General features: G+C 42.7%; 1 non-coding gene across 1 annotated transcript; it reads right to left on the reverse strand.

The window, feature by feature from the left end:
- Nucleotides 1–5,032: 5,032 nt before the first annotated feature.
- Nucleotides 5,033–5,138, reverse strand: LOC117095470. Its single transcript, XR_004442011.1, has one exon. It is a non-coding gene; the product is annotated as a U6 spliceosomal RNA (small nuclear RNA).
- Nucleotides 5,139–5,756: the final 618 nt, after the last annotated feature.

Genomic DNA, 5,756 nt, shown 5'->3' on the forward strand with positions numbered 1-5,756 from the left:
TGGCTTTTTTCCACCACTTTTTTTACAAAGTGCTGTAATCCCACCACTCTGGGATGCCGAGGCAGGTGGATCACGAGGTCAGGAGATCGAGACCATCCTGGCTAACACGGTGAAACCCGTCTCTACTAAAAATACGAAAAATTAGCTGGGCATGGTGGCAGGCCACTTGTAGTCCCAGCTACTGGGGAGTCTGAGGCAGGAGATTGGCGTGAACCCGGGAGGCGGAGCTTGCAGTGAGCCGAGATCGTGCCACTGCACTCCGGCCTGGGCGACACAGCAAGACTCTGTTTCAAAAAAAAAAAAAATTGTATTACAATTTTCTAGGGATTTTTAGTTCCCCTGAACTGATATAATTATTATGCATCCGCTAAAAATGTTAGTGTAGTCTCCAGTTGCATTTGTTCAACAAATACTTGTTTAGCATGTATTCCATGGCAGGCACTGTGCTGGGTGGGAGTTAATGGTACCACAGTGTCTGGAGTAATCTGCCCGTTTAGTGGCACATACTTTAAGAGCAACATTAATCAATTAAGTTGGAGGATTGGTGGGTGGAAACCTAGTCCTATTTCTTCAGCTTTCCATGAGGCAATTTCTTTTCCTGTGTGTGTGTGTGTGTGTGTGTGTGTGTGTGTAGGCAATTTCTTTTCCTGTGTGTGTGTGTGTGTGTGTGTGTGTGAGACAGAGTCTTACTCTGTAGCCCAGGCTGGAGTGCAGTGGCGCATCTCGGCTCACTGCAACCTCCGCCTCCCTGGTTCAAGCCATTCTCATGCCTCAGCCTCCCAAGTAGCTGGGATTACAAGTTTGCGCCACCACGTCTGGCTAATTTTTGTATTTTTAGTAGAGACGGGATTTCGCCATGTTGGCCAGGCTGGTCTTGAACTCGTTACCTGAGGTGATCCCCCCACCTCGACCTCCCAAAATGCTGGAATTACAGGCGTGAGCCACCGTGCCCAGTCCCATGAGGCAATTTCTACTAAATCATAGAAAAAATATTTGAGTATTTTATTGGTAGAAATTATTTTAGCTGGAAATGACAGAGACATTGACATGACCAGCTTAAACAATTTAAAAAAATAGTATTATTTTAAATAACAACAACAAAAGCCAAAGGTAGAGTGTCATAACTGGGGCTGGGGATTTATTGCTTTGCTGTTCTTTGAGCTCCTTTGTCCTCCAGATAGGGGCGTTTTCTTCAGGTTGCTTCCTCCTGGTGACTGCCATCAGCTCCTGGAACAGCATGCTTCCTCATTAGAAAATTATTTCCAGGCCAGGTGCGGTGGTTCACGCCTGTAATCCCAGCACTTTGGGAGGCTGAGGTGGGCGGACCACCTAAGGTCAGGAGTTCAAGACCAGCCTGGCCAACATGGTGAAACCCTGTCTCTACTTTAAAAAAAAAAACACAAAAGAATTAGCCAGGTGTGGTGGTGCATGTCTGTAACCCCAGCTACTTGGGAGGCTGAGGCAGGAGAATCGCTTGAACCTGGGAGGTAGAGGTTGCGGTGAGCTGAGATCACGCCATTGCACGCTAGCGTGGACAATAGAGTGAGACTCCATGTCAAAAAAAAAAAAAATCTTTCCTCCCACCTTTGAACAAAAGTAGTCTGATTAGGCTCGTCTGTATCACTAGTCCATCTCTCATCCAATAGCAAGCTCTGGGAGTCATGCCATGCGCTGATTGGCTGAAGCCTAAATTCTGAAACCGATCACTAGCAAGGAGATTAGAGTTACTAGGATTGGCTTCAGTTGAGGATAGCGCTGGCTTCCTCAGACATGAAAGGGGTTGCGGTGGGGCTTTTGTAGATAACATTAGGGTTCTGTTTGAAAAAAGGAAAATGATGGGAAGGATGCTAAGGAGGCAACCCTGGGAGAAGGAAGTCTCTTGGGATGGGTGGATTTGATGGAAGAGAAAGTAGACATCTTTCCTTTCTCTCTTCCAGGAAAACCTGATCTCTCCTAGTGCTGTTACATTTCTTTATGTGGCAATAGCTGTAACTCATACCCTTAAAACCTTGCACAGTGGTGTGGAGTCAATTGTCCTGCTTCTTTGTATGTGACTCTATCACATAAATTCAATTAAGTGGGGGTTCATAGGAAGGCTGATTGTGGTCAAGGTCCAACTTCTACCCTCCAATCTATGCTTACTGGAAATATAATTGATCTTTTGATCTTCATCTGTTGGATTCCTATATCTGTTTCTAATTAACTCATAACCGGGGGTGGGGGGACATGATTATCACCCCTGAAAACCTCAACAAGTGTGCCTTTCAGAGCAAACCAGAATCTAAAGGATTTGGAGAACTGTCACAAAGAGGAAATGTAAAATTCAATACTGAGACTTTGTGCAGCCATCAGAAAAAATATCGAGACTTTCTGCTGCCATACATCAGCTAGATGTATCAGATATTCGGAAAGTTCAAAGGGCACAAATTTCAAGAGCATAGCCATCAAGAAAGCTGCACTGCTAGTAATGGGAACTCTGTCTTTGGAAGTATTCATGCAATGGCTGGATGACCATCTCCCAAGTATGCCTAAACATGGAATTCTGCACATTTGGGAAGTGGAACAGTTACTTCCATGGTACAATCCAACTTTTGTTCCAAGTAATCCTGTTTTGCTAATTGTTTGACCTGTGGTTTTCAAAGTGTAGTTCCTGTAGCAGCATTAGCACCAGCTACGGAACTTGGAAATGCAGATAAACAGGTCACATCCTAGCCCTCCTGTTATGGGTGGAACTGTGACCCCAAAAGGATATGTTGAAGTCCTAACACCCAGTACCTCAGAATGTAACCTTATTTGGAAATAAGGTCATTGTAGATGTAATTAGATAAGCCAAGATGAGGTTGTACTCGTGTGGTGTGGGCCTTTAATCCAGTATGACTAATGTCCTTATAAGAAAAGGAGAGAGAGACACGGATACACAAGGGGAGACCTCCATAAGATGATAGAGGCAGAGACTGAAGTTATATACCCGTAAATCAAGGAACACCAAAGATTGCCAGCAAACTACCAGAAGCTAAGAAGAGGCAAGGAAGGATCTTCCTTACCAATTTCAGAGGAAGTGTGGCCCTGCTGATGCTTTGATTTCAGACTTTGAGCATCCAGAAATAGGAGCTTGTTTTAAACCACCTATTTTGTGGTAACTCAATATGGCAACCCTATGAAACTAACACACCCTACTGAATTAGGAACTCATATATTGTGGCCCAGCAATCTGTGTTTATAAGTACCCCAGATAATTCTGAAATATACTAAAATTAGAAAATCACTGATTCCTTCCTTCCTTCCTTCCTCCCTCCCTCCTCCCTCCCTCCCACCTTTCTTTCTTTCTTTTCTTTCTCTTTCTCTTTCTTTCTTTCTTTCTTTCTTCTTTCTTTCTTTTCTTTTCTTTCTTGTTTTCTTTCTTTCCTTCTTTCTTGTAATTTCAACTTTTATTTCAGATTCGGGGGTACATGTGCAGGTGTGTTTCATGGGTATATTGCATGATGCTGCAGTTTGGGGTACAAAGGACCCCATCACCCAGGTAGTGAGCAAAGGGTTTTCCAATCCTTCCCCTACTCTCTCCCTCCCCGCTGTAGTAGTCCCCAGTGTCTGTTGTTGCCACCTTTATGTCCATGAGTGCCTAATGTTTAGCTCCCACTTATAAGTGAGAACATGTGGTATTTGGTTTTCTGTTCCTGGGTTAATTTGCTTAGAATAATGACCTCCAGTTGCGTCCATGTTGCTGCAAAGGACATGATTTTGTTGTTTATGACTGTGTAGTATTCCATGATGTATATGTACCTTTTCTTTATTCAATCCACTTTTGATGGGCACCCAGGTTGATTCCATGTCTTTGCTATGGTGAACAGCGCTGTGATGAGTGCATGTGTCTTTTTGGTAGAATGATTTGTTTTCTGTTTGTTTTTGTTTTTGTATTTGTTCTATTGAGACAAGGTCTCATTCTGTTTTCTAGGCTGGGATGCAGAGGTGTGATCATGGCTCACTGCAACCTCAACCTCCCAGGCTCAAGCAACCCTCCACCTCTGCCTCCCAAGTAGATGGGACTACAGGCATGCCCACCATGCCTGGCTATTTTTTTTTAAGAGATGGGGTCTCACTACATTGCCCAGGCTGGTCTCAAACTCCTGGAATCAACCGATCCTCCCATCTCAGCCTCTCGAAGTTTGGGGATTATGGATGTGAGCCATGACGCCCTATCCTTCTTTTGGATATATATCCAGTGATAGAATTGCTGGGTAAAATGATAGTTTTGCTCTTAGTTCTTTGAGAACTCTCCAAACTGCTTTCAGCAGTGGCTAACTAATTTACATTCCCACCAACAATGTATAAACATTCCCTTTTCTCTGCAGCCTCACCATCATCTGTTGTTTTTTTACTTTTTAGTAATAGCTATTCTGATAGGTGTGAGATGGTATCTCATTGTGGTTTTGATTTGCATTCATCTGATAATTAATGATATCAACCATTTTTTATGTATTTGTTGGCTGCTTGTATGTGTTTTTTTGAGAAGTGTTTGTTCATGACTTTTGTCCACTTTTAATGGGGTTGTTATAGATTCTGGATATTAGAGCTTTGTTGGGTGCACAGTTTGTGAATATTTTCTCCCATTCTGTAGGTCTGTTTACTCTGTTGATAGTTTCTTTTCCTGTACAAAACCTCTTTAGTTAATTGGTCCCACTTGTCAATTTTTGTTTTTGTTGCAACTACTTTTGAGGACTTAATCATAAATTATTTCCCAAGGCTGATGTCCAGAATGGTGTTTACTAAGTTTTCTTCTAGGATTGTTATAGGTTGAGGTCTTACTTTTAAATCTTTAATCCACTCTGAGTTAATTTTTGTGTATGGCAAAAGGTAGGGCTCCAGTTTCATTCTTCTGCATATAGCTAGTCAGCTATTCCAGCATCATTTATTGAATATGGAGTCCTTTCCCCATTACTTATTTGTGTTGACTTTGTCAAAGATCAGATGGCTGCAGATGTGTGGCTTTATTTCTGGGGAGATCCCCTGTTTCCTTTCTACTTTCTTTAAAGTTTTTTTAATGAAACCCTTCATGAATTTGCATGTCATCTTTGCACAGGGGCCATGCTAATCTTCTTAGTATATATACTGCTGAAGCGAGTACAGAACCGGATCTCAGCTCACTGCAAGCTCCGCCTCCCGGGTTTATGCCATTCTCCTGCCTCAGCCTCCTGAGTAGCTGGGACTACAGACGCCTGCCACCTCACCCGGCTAGTTTTTTGTATTTTTTAGTAGAGACGGGGTTTCACTGTGTTAGCCAGGATGGTCTCGATCTCCTGACCTCGTGATCCGCCCGTCTCAGCCTCCCAAAGTGCTGGGATTACAGGCTTGAGCCACCTCACCCGGCCATAGAACCACTGTTTTCTATTCTAGATCTAGACCAATGCCTCTCTCACATTTGTGTGCATGTGAATGAATTGAGGATTTTGTTAAAATGCAGATTCTGATTCAGTGGATCTGGGGTAGGACCTGAGTTTCTGCATTTCCAATATGCTCTCAATACATGCCCAATATGCTCTCCAAGGACTGGACTTTGAATACCAAGTGTCTAAATCAGTGTCGTCTGATAGAACTTTTCATGATGATGGAAATGTTCTATACTTCTACTGCCCAATATGAAAGTCACTAGCCACATCTAGCTACTAAACACTTGAAATGTGGCTTGACTGAGAACTAAATTTTAAGTTTTTATTTCCTTTTACTTTTTTTAAAAAAATTATTCAATAGAGACAGGTTTT

The sequence above is a fragment of the Trachypithecus francoisi genome, unplaced genomic scaffold, assembly GCF_009764315.1.
Source record: "Trachypithecus francoisi isolate TF-2019V2 unplaced genomic scaffold, Tfra_2.0 Lachesis_group13, whole genome shotgun sequence".
Classification (NCBI taxonomy): domain Eukaryota; kingdom Metazoa; phylum Chordata; class Mammalia; order Primates; family Cercopithecidae; genus Trachypithecus; species Trachypithecus francoisi.